The sequence below is a fragment of the Rhineura floridana genome, chromosome 3 (assembly GCF_030035675.1).
Source record: "Rhineura floridana isolate rRhiFlo1 chromosome 3, rRhiFlo1.hap2, whole genome shotgun sequence".
Classification (NCBI taxonomy): Eukaryota; Metazoa; Chordata; class Lepidosauria; order Squamata; family Rhineuridae; genus Rhineura; species Rhineura floridana.
The window spans coordinates 121,921,240-121,937,316 of record NC_084482.1 but is presented as its reverse complement, the minus strand read 5'-3'; the positions used below and the strand labels follow the sequence as shown (position 1 = coordinate 121,937,316).

Sequence of the window (16,077 nt, the reverse complement as noted above, 5' to 3'; positions counted from 1 at the left end):
GCATTAACCAGGGCTTTAGTATCAATTATCCCTCCCAGCAGTGTTGAATGGAGAAAGTGATGTCTTTAAGCGTTGCAGGGGGTTCTGGCTAGTCCTGCCCCAAACACCAAGTGAAAGGAGGGAGGGAGAAGCCCAGATGCAAGAACTTTCTCTAGGAATATGGGGGTAAGGATATTGCTATGGTGAGGCAAGTGTTCAAGTGCTGGGGGGTAAAAACCAGGGAGTGGCATTAGGTGCAAATTCACAAACTGATCAGGCTTCAGAGAAGAAGAGGGAGATGAACATATATTGCATTTATTTTAGTAATCCAATATACTGCTTGTTTCTAGAGCAGGAAGATGGAAACAGGTGAGATGAGGAAGAGGGAAACAGACTTTGAGCATGTACAAAGTGCCTTCCCCTCCACTGAACAAATCCATAATCAACCCATAATCAAGTTTGAGATTAGAGGGAGAGGTTTCAAGGTCAGCTGGTGTAACTTCCTGCTGGGCTTCAGCCTTTCTGTTTAGATATCAGACTCTGTCCTGCATGCTGTATAGATGGAATCCAGTTCTGTTAGGGGCTGCAGATATATATTGTGCAGTTGAGACACTATATGGCTGAGTTTAGATTTGCCATGTGTCTCTGCACCAGTGCCAAGCTTGTTCCCATCAGACACCAATCCATAAAGCAACACCAGTTGCTCTTCCTGCTGACCAGCACAAATACTGATGTCCGCTATACTTATTCTGAACCTACTCCCAGGTTGTTAGCCAAATCCATGTCCCACTGCTGGCTTGTTTCTTCTTCTTGAACTTCCCAATTGGTTGTTTTAATCATCATGCATGCAGTGCAAGCTAATTTTATTTCACATTTATATGTCTTCACTTCTGAGGAGTTCAGGACAGATATGCAGTTCCTCAATTCTCACCACGTTCTAACCTCACAACACTGTGAGGTAGGTTAGGCTGAGAGATAATAATTGACCCAAGATCACCTAGTAAGCTTTATGACTCAGTGGGGATTTGAACCTGGGTTTCCCTTCTCCAACTCTGACACTTTAAATACTATACCACACTGGTTCTCAAGGGTTTAATCTTAGCTTTGAGCAAGACCTATGTACCAAGGTGAGGTGAGAGACTGTTGGAATATATGTGGTTCAACTCCAACTTGTGTGTTGAGGCTGCATGGGGTTAAGAAGGGTAGCTAGAGAGGAGACCTCTTGGTTGCTAGGCTATACCTGTCCTTTGATCTCCTGCTGTCTCTTCCTTCCTGCTAGACTGATATGCAAAGGATGTTGATCACAGTTCCTTCCCTCCTTCTTACTTCTTTGTCTTGTGAGGGAGAGCAGACATTTTTCCTTTGTCTCTCCCTCTCCTCCAAGCATGAGGGCAAGCACTGGGCTCAGTGTTTGCAGGTCCAACTTAGCTAGTTAGCTAGATATAGGACTCTTTCCTAGCAAGCATGTACTTCCAGAATAAAGTAGTTATTTCTTATTTTAAAGCTTAAAGTCTCTGTCTGACTAATTTGCAGGGAAGGTATAATCTTTAGCAAGGATTCAAACACACACACACAAGCTCGCTCAGAACTCTCCATTCCCAGCATCGTGACTCTCCAACAGAGACAGAGATAGGAATGCCCAAGTGAATGAAAGGAGCCTGACGAGGCCCAGAAGACTGGGGTGGGTGGGTGATGGAGCTATAAACTACTAGAATCAGTTATGTGGAGAAATGCTCTTCAGCAAGGTCACTATCACAACTGGCCCACCAGACACTATAGACTGAGGCTCTGAAGATAAAATGGGGATTCTAGCGGGCATCTCCCTTAACAAAAATAATAGTTAAGTGTAGGCATTATCTTATTTGCTGTTGTTTACTATGATCCTAGAGCTGTGTTCTGGTAAATGACAGCTTCTGGAACTGAAATAACTTTTTATGAAAGGTTTCACATTCAGAAAGAGATTTTGGGTTGGATCCAGACTAAGTTTATTGTACTTAGATCTCACTGAAATCCATAGGACTTAATGAGATATGACAAACATTTTACACTGATTTCAATGGGACCTGAGATTGTCTAACTTTGTCTGGATCCAACGAATTATCTTCAAAGATAACAAGGGTGCAAATAATGGAAGACAGAGATGCAGGTGTGTTATAATTTAAAGGTTATCAATGAACAAATCTGTACAAGAGATTAAAATCTTTTCAACCCACAGAGAAAATGGAAGATCTGGACTAGACAATACGCTTGACAGGGGATTGATTATCCCAGGCTTGCTTTTTTCTCAGTAGTATCAACCAAGGGAGGGAGGGGGGTCTAGACTGGAACTACTGTGCATGCAGCCCCCACCCCAAATCACCCCTGTGAAACAATAATTTGCCGCAAAGATGCCATTGAAGCAAATGTCATATTCGGGGTAAATACCTTCTCCACGGTCCTATCCATCCTGGCTGGTGAAAGCCAGTCGGGTATGGGGGCTAACTGGATGGGTCCAGCATGTGGTGAATGCATCTCTAAGTGACAGAGAGGTGACTGCTTACCTTAAACAAGCAGTAGTGCATCCACTCCTGAAGAAGCCCACCCTGGACCCTGCCATTTACAGTAACCACCATCCAGTCATAAAAGACCCCTTCTTGGGCAATGTGATGGAGAGAGCAGTTGCAGAAGTTCCTGGAGGATACAGACTATCTGAATCCATTTCAATCTGGGTTCAGGTGCAGTTTTGGAATTGAATCAGTCATAGTTGCCCTGATGGATGACATGAATTGACAGCGGGATAGAGTAAATGCATCTCCGTCCTGCTTCTTGATCTTTCTGCAACTTTTTATACCATTGACCACAGTATCCTCCTGGACCAACTTCTGTGGGATGGGTATTGAGGGCACTGTTTTATGGTGGTTCCATTCCTACCTGCAGGGCCATGTCCAGAGAATGTCATTGAGAGACCTTTGTGCTATGGTGTGGTACAGGGCACGATCCTGTTGCCAAAGCTGTTTAACATCTATAAACCATTGGGAGTGGTCATTAGGATTTTTTGAGACAAAGTGTTGTCAGTATGCTGATGACACACAGCTCTATTTCTCCATAACATCTGAGTCAGGAGATGCTGAGCAGCATGGTCTGCAATGTTGTCTGGATGCAATTATGGAATGGACGAGGGCTGATAAAATGGGTTTGAAACCTGAGAAGACAGAGGCACTGTGGGTGGGCAGTTCCAGTGCCTGGGAGAGTGGCCATTTGCCTGTTCTGGATGAGGTTACTCTTCCTCTGAAATAACAGGTGTGTCTGGATCCATCTTTGTCACTTGAGGATGAGGGAGCCTCAGTGGCTAGGAGTGCTTTTTACCAGTTATGGCTGGTGCACCAACTATGGCTATCCTTGGACAACAATAGCCTGGCCATGGTGATTCATGTATTATAATCTCAAGACTTGATTACTGCAATGCATTTTATATGGGCTACCCTTGTGCCTAGTCCCAAAGCTCCAGCTGGTGCATAATGCTACAACTACACTATTAATGAGGACAGACCACTAGCACATAACTCCGGTGCTTAAAACCCTGCACTGGCTGCCTGTATATTATAGGGCCAGGTTCAAGGTTCTTGTATTAATTTACAAGGCCCTTATCATCTTGGGTCCAGGATATCTTAAGGACCTCTTGAACCCTTATAACCTTTGTCCCATCACTGAGATCTTTGGGGGGGTCTTTGTTGGTGGTTCCTTATGGCTCAGCTGTATGGCTCATAACTATAGAAGCTGTGCAGTGTTGTTGGCCCAAGCCTGTGTAACCCTCCTGACTGAAATTAGATAGGCCCCCTCCTTGCTGAACTTCAGGTGTATGGCAAAGACCTTATTTCACCATGCATTTCAAGGTACGTTTTCTGTTTTCATGATGAGTTTTAATTGTTCTTATTCTCTCTATGGGTTGTTATTATTCTTTTACATTTTATGTATACTGCTTAGACATTCTGAATATTAAGCAACATATAAAATCTGAAATAATAATAAATGATTCCCCTGCTGGATCCAGCCAAGGGCCCATCTTGTCCAGCATCCTGTTCTTGCAGTGGCCACCCAGATGCCTATGCTCAGTCTAGGCCTTGGAAGTGCTCAGCATGCTGTCACAAGGGTCAGGGTCAGTGGTAAGAACAAATTCTGGCTGGCTAAAATTTGTGGCCCAGTGAAAAAGCTAGATCTAGTCCAGCATTCTGTTTTCAGCAGTGGCAAATCACGCATGCCATTGCCATGTATGGGTAGGGCTCATCCTTTATCTATTTATTTATGTTTACATTTATATCCCACCTTTCCTCCAAGGAGCTCAAGGTGGCATACAAACATGGTTCTCCGCCTCCTGATTTTATCCTCACAACAACCCTGTGAGATAGGTCAGGCTGAGAGATGTAATGACTGGTTGAAGGTCACCCAGTGAGCTTCATGACCAAGCGGGGGATTTGAACCCTGGTCTCCAAAGTCCCAGTCCAATATTCTAACCACTACACCACCCTGGCTCTCTCTTATTGTATTGTTGGATTGTGATCTTAGGAATTTTGTATTGTTATGTTGTCTTCTTTTTCTTGCTTGGCTTAATAATATGCATTACGTATTTTTTTTTACTGATTGTAGTCCAAACTATTTTATTATTATTACTGATACATTTGGCTGGTAAGAGATATGCGAAGCAGCGTCAGAGGTCTGGGTACACAGAGTGGCTCAGGCATCTTCTTCTGAGCTATACCACGGGTTTGGCGCTTTCTGCCTCTTTACTCCTGGAACCCACTGTTGAAGAAGCCAGCAGTTAAGTGAGATTTCAGAGAAGAAGGTCAGAATGTTTGGATTTTCCTGATGCGATCACAACAGACAGCAGTTCACTACACACGTAGACTAGGTTGAGAGAAAAACAAGCAAAAAGCATATCCACTAACCAAACATACCCTAGCTAGATGTTGGCTACTATGGCAAGCACAGGAGATGTGCTTTGTTGTGTTATGAACAATACTAGACATACACACACAAATGTTCACATAGTTGGAGGCCCAAGATGTTTTATGAACTCGTACTACAATATTATGAAAGCAATTTATTTTTAAAGGCAATACATGCAGGGCTTACGGTGGTGACACCAGAAACCGTGTTGCTCAGTTGCATGCAAAAGCTCCCAGTGTTCAATCCTTGGCATCTCCAGGTAGGGCTGGGAATGACCCCGGAAAACTGTTGCCAGCCAGTGAGGACAATACTGAACTTATGGACCAGTGGCCAGACGCTGCATGAGGACGCTTCCTATGCTCCTATGCTTCCTGAGCCAATACTGGCACTGGGTCAGGTGGATATTGAAACTAATTACCTCAAGAACTAACACTCAAATTAATATGCAAATTTTAGGTAAGCACATCTGTTAAAATTGTACTTCCTTTGTATAAGTAGAGTGGGGTTGAGGAAGGGACAGGCTGGATGGAGAGGGGCTAACTTTCCCATTAAGGGTCCTCTCAGACGCCTTTTTGAGTGTACAGATACCTCATTAGGCTTGGAGCACTTGATAGCTCCTTCTTCCATAATTGATGACACTGGTTCTTACAAATGTCATTTAAGTAAGGCTTAATTAACATGCAAATTTTGGGGCAGCACATCCCCCAATCTCTACTTCCTTGTATAGAAGTTCATCACCTCTTGAAGTTGCTCTGGTTACCAGACAACAACATGGTTTTGGAGCAGCTGTACAAATATATGGTTCTTCTAGACAAGAAAAACAAAACAGAATAAAAAACTGAAACACTTACATAGGTCAAACCATCTTAATGTTACCTTATCTTGACAAGGTCCTTCTGCCAAAAGAAGGGCCAGCCTTATTCCCGGCAAAGTCTACATCATCTCAAGGTGTCCTAGCAGCAGGCCAATATTTTGTAGCCAAACCACTAATATCTTTTGCAAAATCTCCAAATAGCAATGCTCAGAATGTTTTACTACTATTTAACCACAACTGGGCAAATTTCCCAATTTACGCAGGCGTTTGTCCTTCCTTTATGCATCGCTTCCTTGCTTCACCTCACATGCTGCCTTTGACAGATGTTCCTACTCATATACTTCCCACACTCAGCCATTTTGAGCAATGTTCCATTTTGAAGCCTACTTTGCCCAACTTAATTTAGCTTACATCATCTGATAAGCAAGCCAGAGGACCTATATTGCAAGCCACAATGCAACAGCAAGGCCTAGATTAAGCAAGCAGCAGATATAACAGATCCAATAAACCACCAGCCCTACCCTGAGGCAGTGAGGTGGACACCTCAGGCAGGAGATCTGAGGCACCCTAAAGGACTGGAAATTATGAGCTGAGGAAAGGGTTGGGTGATCTGAATGTTCTACCTCAAATGCCAAAAATTCTTGGGATGGCCATAGAGATTTATTTTATTTTAAAGCATTTATAAACCTCTTAATATATATATTAAATATATATATATAAAATCTCTAAGCAGTGTATAACATAAAAACAGGAAACAATTCATGTAGATCTGCATATGTTTTGTGCTTAAGTATTTGTACTGTAGTACAAAAATATCTTCTAAATGGTTTTTAGTTGCTGGAATTCAGAGGTAGCCAATGTTGTGCCCTTCATTTTTTTCCTGGACTACAACATCCCTGACCTTTGTCAGTGCTGGCTGGGGCTGATGGGAACTGAAGTCCAACAACATATTGAAGACACCACATTGACTTCCCCTGCTCTAAAAGAACAATTCACTTTCCTCATATAAAACTTGCTTAGGAAAGTACTGTGATTCCACCTAGCACTGAAACAATAGTCCCCTATTGCACTTAGCTGAGCACCTTGAGCATGGAGGTAATACTGCTGCTCACTCTGTGTGGAGCCAGTTTCATGCATGCTGTGAGCAAGGAGAATGGTTGTGAGCCAAGTGAAGTGGTTGGGTGTCACAACTGCCTCTTCTGGCAACTTCATGGAGATGCTGACTGTAAGATGCCAGCTCTTGGCATCCCCTGAATGTGCTCAGAGAGAGTTTCTGCCCTCACTGTTTGGGACAAAACCATAAAAAAATCACTTGAGCATATCTCCCAAAGGCTTCAAGTCCAAGGACACAAACATCACACATTAATTATTGTGCTGTTGTTTTTAAATAATGAGTGCAGATAGTGTTCAGTGCAATTATGCACCCTACAGTTTGTTTTCTGCTTCCCATCTTGTGCTGTTTTGTTGCTCTCCACATCCTAACTATCCTTCTGCAACTTTGTATGCCTTGTTACTTGGTCTGTATCAGACCTCTGTCTTTTTAGTTCATCAGGGAGACCATTTATAAACTCTGGAATTGCTCTTAAGAGAGTACCTTTGTGGTGTGGCGGTTAGAGCAGGTGTGGGGAACCTTTGGCTCTCCAGGCATTGCTGCTATAACTCCCCAAATTCCTGGCCATTGTTTGCTGGGGCTGATAGGAGTTGCAGTTCAGCAACATCTAGAGGGCCAAAGTTTCCCCACATCTGGGGAATGTAGAGTTTTGACTAGGAGGAAGGAAACCCAGGTTCAGATCCTTATGCTGCTAAAATCTCACTGAACGACCTTGGGCGAGGCACTTTTCTGTCAGCCTAACCTACCACACAGTGTTATTATGAGGATAAAATGGAGTGTGTACAAACTGTCTTGAACTCCTTGGAGTAAGAGTGCAATAGAAATGAGGTACATAAAATAAATGACTATTAGTATGGCAGTAGACCTCACCATACAAGATAGATACTCATCCTCCTCTCCATCCCAGCTGGGGACCATTCCTGTGTTCATAGTGGCTCCCTAAAAGGAAGCAGCAGTGGAGGGCCAGAGGTTAGTGGGATGTTCTTTGCATGTAAAGTTTACAAGTTCAGTCCTTGATATCTCCAGTTAAAGGATCTAGCACAGGAAGACCAGGAAAGACCTACACCTGAAACCTTGGGGAGGTGCTAAGAGTAGACAGTAGGAGGCTAATTACAACATCTTCAACCTTGGGTGCCCAGATGTTGGGACTACAAATTCAATCGTACCTAGACATTGGCCAAGGTAGCTGCGGATGATAGGAGGAGGAGTCCAACTACATCTGGGGACCCAAAGTTGAAGAACAGTAGGCTAGGAGATGGACCAAAGGTCCGACTCAGTATAAAGCAGCTTTATATGTTCAGGAAATTTTGGGATGAGGGAGTAATTCCCTGTTGTGGCAGTCTACATGCTTGCTGGTCTCCTCACCTCTTACATGACTGTGCTCTGATAGTAGAGGTATGTAGAGACAACCTAGCCTGAGGCCTGTTCTTGGCCTAACAGCCAGTGGCTCCTTGGTTTACTCTAGAACAAAAATCTGGATTGATGGTGGCAGGATGCCAGCTGGTAAGCACAGCTATCTGCCACCCTTGTCATCTCACAGTGTCTTTTCCATCATCCATCACTTCTCCCCTTGCACACCTTGTCGTCAGGAAAGCAGAACAGGAAGAACAAGACTTCTGTGCTGGCCTCTCTGGGATATATCAGAAAGTGGCTGCATGGCAGGAGGACAATCCAGGTACTTGGAAAGGACTGACACGTTGGTCCCTCTCATGTCACAGATAAGGCCTGGCTCATCTCTAGTTTGACAGCCTAATGCTATGGCGCCAAGAAAACCCCTCCACACATACACACTGATTATTGGGGGAAATGAACAAGCCACAGGCAATGTGGATGCTACACTGAGTGTAGAGCCCATTCCATCAGGAGGTCATAAGAACATAAGAAGAGCCTGCTGGATCAGGCCAGTGGCCCATCTAGTCCAGCATCCTGTTCTCACAGTGGCCAACCAGGTGCCTGGGGGAAGCCCGCAAGCAGGACCTGAGTGCAAGAACACTCTCCCCTCCTGAGGCTTCCGGCAACTGGTTTTCAGAAGCATGCTGCCTCTGACTAGGGTGGAACAGCACAGCCATCACGGCTAGTAGCCATTGATAGCCCTGTCCTCCATGAATTTGTCTAATCTTCTTTTAAAGCCGTCCAAGCTGGTGGCCATTACTGCACCTTGTGGGAGCAAATTCCATAGTTTAACTATGCGCTGAGTAAAGAAGTACTTCCTTTTGTCTGTCCTGAATCTTCCAACATTCAGCTTCTTTGAATGTCCACGAGTTCTAGTATTATGAGAGAGGGAGAAGAACTTTTCTCTATCCACTTTCTCAATGCCATGCATAATTTTATACACTTCTATCATGTCTCCTCTGTCTGACCCGCCTTTTCTCTAAACTAAAAAGCCCCAAATGCTGCAACCTTTCCTCGTAAGGGAGTCGCTCCATCTCCTTGATCATTCTGGTTGCCCTCTTCTGAACCTTTTCCAACTCTATAATATCCTTTTTGAGATGAGGCGACCAGAACTGTACACAGTATTCCAAATGCGGCCGCACCATAGATTTATACAACGGCATTATGATATCGGCTGTTTTATTTTCAATACCTTTCCTAATTATCGCTAGCATGGAATTTGCCTTTTTCACAGCTGCCGCACACTGGGTCGACATTTTCATCGTGCTGTCCACTACAACCCCGAGGTCTCTCTCCTGGTCAGTCACCGCCAGTTCAGACCCCATGAGCGTATATGTGAAATTAAGATTTCTTGCTCCAATATGCATAATTTTACACTTGTTTATACTGAATTGCATTTGCCATTTTTCCGCCCATTCACTCAGTTTGGAGAGATCTTTTTGGAGCTCTTCACAATCCCTTTTTGTTTTAACAACCCTGAACAATTTAGTGTCGTCAGCAAACTTGGCCACTTCACTGCTCACTCCTAATTCTAGGTCATTAATGAACAAGTTGAAAAGTACAGGTCCCAATACCGATCCTTGAGGGACTCCACTTTCTACAGCCCTCCATTGGGAGAACTGTCCGTTTATTCCTACTCTCTGCTTTCTGCTTCTTAACCAATTCCTTATCCACAAGAGGACCTCTCCTCTTATTCCATGACTGCTAAGCTTCCTCAGAAGTCTTTGGTGAGGTACCTTGTCAAACGCTTTTTGAAAGTCTAAGTACACTATGTCCACTGGATCACCTCTATCTATATGCTTGTTGACACTCTCAAAGAATTCTAATAGGTTACTGAGACAGGACTTTCCCTTGCAGAAGCCATGCTGGCTCTGCTTCAGCAAGGCTTGTTCTTCTATGTGCTTAGTTAATCTAGCTTTAATAATACTTTCTACCAGTTTTCCAGGGACAGAAGTTAAGCTAACTGGCCTGTAATTTTCGGGATCCCCTCTGGATCCCTTTTTGAATATTGGCGTTACATTTGCCACTTTCCAGTCCTCAGGCACGGAGGAGGACCTGAGGGACAAGTTACATATTTTAGTTAGCAGATCAGCAATTTCACATTTGAGTTCTTTGAGAACTCTCGGGTGGATGCCATCCGGGCCTGGTGATTTGTCAGTTTTTATATTGTCCATTAAGCTTAGAACTTCCTCTCTCGTTACCACTATTTGTCTCAGTTCCTCAGAATCCCTTCCTGCAAATGTTAGTTCAGGTTCAGGGATCTGCCCTATATCTTCCACTGTGAAGACAGATGCAAAGAATTCATTTAGCTTCTCTGCAATCTCCTTATCGTTCTTTAGTACACCTTTGACTCCCTTATCATCTAAGGGTCCAATTGCCTCCCTAGATGGTCTCCTGCTTTGAATGTATTTATAGAATTTTTTGCTGTTGGTTTTTATGTTCTTAGCAATGTGCTCCTCAAATTCTTTTTTAGCATCCCTTATTGTCTTCTTGCATTTCTTTTGCCAGAGTTTGTGTTCTTTTTTATTTTCTTCATTCGGACAAGACTTCCATTTTTTGAAGGAAGACTTTTTGCCTCTAAGAGCTTCCTTGACTTTGCTCGTTAACCATGCTAGCATCTTCTTGGCCCTGGCGGTACCTTTTCTGATCTGCGGTATGCACTCCAGTTGAGCTTCTAATATAGTGTTTTTAAACAACTTCCAAGCATTTTCGAGTGATGTGACCCTCTGGACTTTGTTTTTCAGCTTTCTTTTTACCAATCCCCTCATTTTTGTGAAGTTTCCTCTTTTGAAGTCAAATGTGACCGTGTTGGATTTTCTTGGCAATTGGCCAGTTACATGTATGTTTAATTTAATAGCACTGTGGTCACTGCTCCCAATCGGTTCAACAACACTTACATCTCGCACCAGGTCCCGGTCCCCACTGAGGATTAAGTCCAGGGTTGCCGTCCTCTGGTCGGTTCCATGACCAACTGGTCTAGGGAATAGTCATTTAGAATATCTAGAAACTTTGCTTCTTTGTCATGACTGGAACACATATGCAGCCAGTCTATGTCCGCGTAGTTGAAGTCACCCATTACTACCACATTTCCTAGTTTGGATGCTTCCTCAATTTCATATCTCATCTCAAGGTCTCCCCGAGCATTTTGATCAGGGGTACGATAGATCGTTCCCAGTATTAAGTCCCTCCTGGGGCATGGTATCACCACCCACAACGATTCTGTGGAGGAGTCTGCCTCTTTTGGGGTTTCGAGTTTGCTGGATTCAATGCCTTCTTTCACGTATAGAGCGACTCCGCCACCAATACGTCCTTCCCTGTCCTTCCAATATAGTTTATATCCAGGGATAACCGTATCCCACTGGTTTTCTCCATTCCACCAGGTCTCCGTTATGCTCACTATATCAATGCTCTCCTCTAAGACCAAGCACTCCAGTTCTCCCATCTTGGTTCGCAGGCTCCTAGCATTAGCGTACAGGCACTTGTAAGCAGTGTCTCTCTTCAAGTGGCTTTGGCACTTGTGGTTTGGCCTGTGGTAATTTTGCTCTTCTGAATTTATATCCTGTGCCCCTGCTCTCACAATGCCTACTTCTAGGCCTACCCCTTTTAAAATTTCATCATTTCTTTGGTTTTCATCCCAGGGGGGAGGTTTATTCCGAACCGGACCTTTCTCAGCTCCTGTCGGGTTTCCCCCCTCAGTCAGTTTAAAAGCTGCTCTGCCACCTTTTTAATTTTAAGTGCCAGCAGTCTGGTTCCATTCTGGTTCAAGTGGAGCTCGTCCCTTTTGTACAGGCCCGGCTTGTCCCAAAATGTTCCCCAGTGCCTAACAAATCTAAACCCTTCCACCCGACACCATCGTCTCATCCACGCATTGAGACTGCAAAGCTGGGCCTGTCTGGCTGGTCCTGCGCGTGGAACCGGTAGCATTTCAGAGAAAGCCACCTTGGAGGTCCTGGCTTTCAGCATCCTACCTAGCAACCTAAATTTTGCTTCCAGGACCTCACGGCTGCATTTCCCCATGTCGTTGGTGCCAACGTGCACCACGACCACTGACTTCTCCCCAGCACTGTCTACCAAACTATCTAAACGACGGGCGATATCCGCAACCTTCGCACCAGGCAGGCAAAACACCTTGCGGTCTACACGCCCATCACACACCCCACTGTCTATGTTCCTAATGATCGAATCACCCACTACAAGGATCCCTCCACCCCCTGGAGATATATCCTCGGCACGAGAGGATAGCTGCTCATCCCCCAAGGAATGGGTCCCTTCTAAGGGATCGTTTCCCTCTTCCTCAGCTGGATGCTCTCCTTCCCCGAGACCATCGTTCTCCATGATAGCAGGAGAGCTATCATCGCTGGAGTGGGACACAGCTATAACGTCCCTGAAGGCCTCCTCCACACACCTCTCTGCCTCTCTCAGCTTTTCCAGGTCTGCCACCTTGGCCTCAAGGAAATGAAGTCGTTCCCGGAGAGCCAGGAGCTCACTGCACCGAGAGCACACCCACGACTGCTGTCCAACAGGCAGATAGTCGTACATGCTGCAGGCTGTGCAAAACACTGGAAAGCCCCCACACGCCTGCTGGCTTCTTACCTGCATAGTTTTGTTTGAGGTTTATTACGTCAATAGGTTGGAGACTGTGGTTTAGTTGAGGTCAGGGAACAGAAGGGCAGAGTGGGGGGCCCTGGCCTCCTCACCCTGCTGCCGAACTCGCTCTGCTGCTTAACTCGCCTTGACGCTTTGTCAGCTGGGGCCTTGACGCTTCCTCAGCTGGGGCTCCCTCTAGCTCGTGGAGCAGGGCCCTTTCCTCTGCATCAAGACCAGAGCTTGGAAAAGTTACCCCTCTAAACCACAACTCCCATCAGCCCCAGCCAGCATGGCCACTGGATTGGGCTGATGGGAGCTGCAGTTCAAAAAAAGTAACCGTACACCGTCAGAATCAGGCCTTTAGTGTGGTAGTACCTTTCATCTGAAACTCCTGCCCATTACATATCAGAGAGATACCTTTGCCATTGTCTTTTCAGTGCCAGCTAAATGGAGATCTTTATCCGAGTTATATCTGTATTAGATCTGAATTTATTCTAGGTATGTGCTGTTTTTTTTTAATATAATTGGTTTCTTTTGTATTTAAATATGCAATTGTTTTCTTTTGTATATGTAGCTGTTTATGTATGTTTTATTATACTGTAAATTGCTTCAGAATGCCTCATGGGAAATGATTCAGAAATGAAATAAATAATAATAGTGCTCATCCAAGATGCAACTTCAGTCTTGGAATTAGGAGAGAGGGTCTCCAAGAGCTTATAAGACTACAACTGAGTTCAACCTGCCTCTATTGTGCCCTCCCGATGGCTCAGGAATGGAACCCCCAGAGACTGCTACAGATCCTGCCTTAACATGGCTATTTCTGGCTATGGTAATGTATGTATCTGAGCAAGGGAGACAAGCATCAAAAAGCTCACCTCTTCCCAGCCTGGTTAGTTATTATTACAGCCCTGAAGGGGGAGAGAACTGCCATCCAGAGTGTGAGCTCATTTAGGGAAATGGATGCATTGTGAGAGGCATGCATATCATATGCCGCTACATGCTGTGGGAAAGCACTGCCAGGCACACACCCATGCATGAAAACATTTATGCTCACATGTGTGCATGCACACATGCACGCACACACTCTGGTAGAAATGTAGGGCCCTTGACCAGCAAAGCAAAGGAAATCCCTCTTGAGCTAACCCGTCATGCTGAATAGCGACTGCTGTTTTTTGTAGGCGTGTGTATATCTCCCTCTGCAGTGGGGCAAATGAAAGGCCAACAACCTCCTGTAAGTCACAATGAAAGAGGGATCTAACAGAATTGGAGTAGTACATAACAACAGTTTTGACAGAGGCACAATGCCAACAGTAAAACTACAGATCCTCAGAAACACTCCTCTTGCAGCCAGTGCAGCAGCCAATTCTCAAAGACCCACTGTTGAGCATTTGGAAGAGACACTGGGGGTGGGGAGAATGGATAAGGGTGATGAATCTGTGTGCTCCAGACCCAGTGGCTGCTTTGGCTTATTACTCTATACCAGCTGGGCCCCACCAAGCTACTCATGGGATTTAACAAACCAGAAGTGCATTAACCTGACACAGTAGTTGCTACATCCCAGAACAGTGTCTTCTGCCCCTAAAAAAAGCTGTGCAGCCCTTTGGTCCCTGGGGAGGAAGCCTTTTCAGTATAGAGCCTTCTGCTACAACTCTTGATAGATCCATTTGTGTCGCAGCTGCCCCTTAGTGGTTAGACTTTTCCATTCACTAACCTGTGCTTAAGCACCACAGCACTTCCAATCAACAGTTTCAGTAACCCTTGCAACAACTCTCTAAGTTAGGCCAAAATTAATAGTCTTATCTTTCAGATTGGGAAGCAGGGAGTGAGGCTGACATTCATGTATTCCTTGCATGTAGGGTATTCCTGTGCTTACTTTGACTTGAGTGGGTCCACACTATTAGCCCAGCCTTCTGACATGTCCCAATCATTCAGAGCCCACATCTTTCAGCAGGAGATTGCATATTGGACTTTTGCTTCAGACAACCATGGGTGACAAGTGGTCATTTTCAGGAAGGAAATGTAATGACCCGTGCAGGGCTAAAAGCATGGTCCTGCTCCAAAATAATCACAGTAATGCCATACCTTTAACTAATGCATGATTAGGGCTAGAGTTGCTCCACAAAGGCTACCTAATGATTCCATAGATTAGGAGATTCCCTGGTTCACAGCTCATGCTCTTACCTCTGATGCTATAATTGTTCTAGCCCCAGATCCAAACACCATGTATACTCCAGATCTGAAAATAATATGTAGCAACAAGGGCAGAAATGTTGCACACATTGCATTACTCCAGAGTGCTTGAGAAGGAAATTCTGGAAGAGTTTCCCCCCTTACTTCTATAAGCCCATTCTATCTCTCCTAATAAAAGTTTGGACTGAAAATGTAGCTGTTATTCTCTTCATGTTCCAAAGACTGCATCAGAATGAGCTTAGCAAACATCACGGTTTGCCCCAGAAGTACTTTCCACCTGCAAAATGTCCATGGGCCAGAGGACTCTATCAGGGCTGGGACCAAGACCTATCATGAGAAACACAACAGCAGTGAGAAGCCAGGACAGTAACTCTGCCACTGATCTGAGAAAAAGCAAGAAAGTTCACTGACCCATCCTTTCATCTAAAGGAGAGCAGAGGTAGAGGAACATGAAAGACACCCACAAGGAGCTCTTAATAGGCAGTGTATCCTCTCCCACCAAGCATAGATGTCAGGTAGTGGTCATCCAGGTAGAAGCCAGAAATGAAAGTCCAAACACAGAGATAGTTTTGAACCGAGCAAAATGTGAACAAACGTGTTCTCTTTGGCCTCAAGTTTGTTAGTATGTATGGCTAGAGCTCACCAAGAACAAGACTTCTGGGATTTCACCTATGCAAGGTCTAACAAGCTTCATATTTCTCCAGCAAGAATGAAGGATCCTGACATGTGAAGCTGCTGGGAGCAGATAGACCGTAACACCATGTTGGGCTTTACTCTGATGGGTTAGATCAGCATCCGAGGCTAACGTGTCCACTTCAGTGACAATGTTCGCACACAGAGCTTAGCAACTGACATAGGCCATTTATCAAGCCCTTTCTGCTACAAAACACCCTGATAATATTGCTCAGCATGGGACTCTGATCTGGCCAAGATAGCAGAGGGGCTTCTGTTTCTCGGGCCAGTGCTCTGCTTTGCTGTGGGCCTACTGGTGTGCGTGCGTGTGTCTGTTTCAGAGGGAGGGAGGCAGGGAAGGAGCTAGACTTGAACATGTGATGTATCCTTTTATAACATCATGGGTAGA

At 44.8% G+C, this 16,077-nt stretch overlaps 1 protein-coding gene across 2 annotated transcripts in view; it reads right to left on the bottom strand.

Moving 5' to 3' along the window:
* UNC5A (unc-5 netrin receptor A) overlaps positions 1 to 16,077 on the bottom strand; it is a 110,767-nt gene that overhangs the window by 43,995 nt on the left and 50,695 nt on the right. The window lies entirely within an intron of this gene.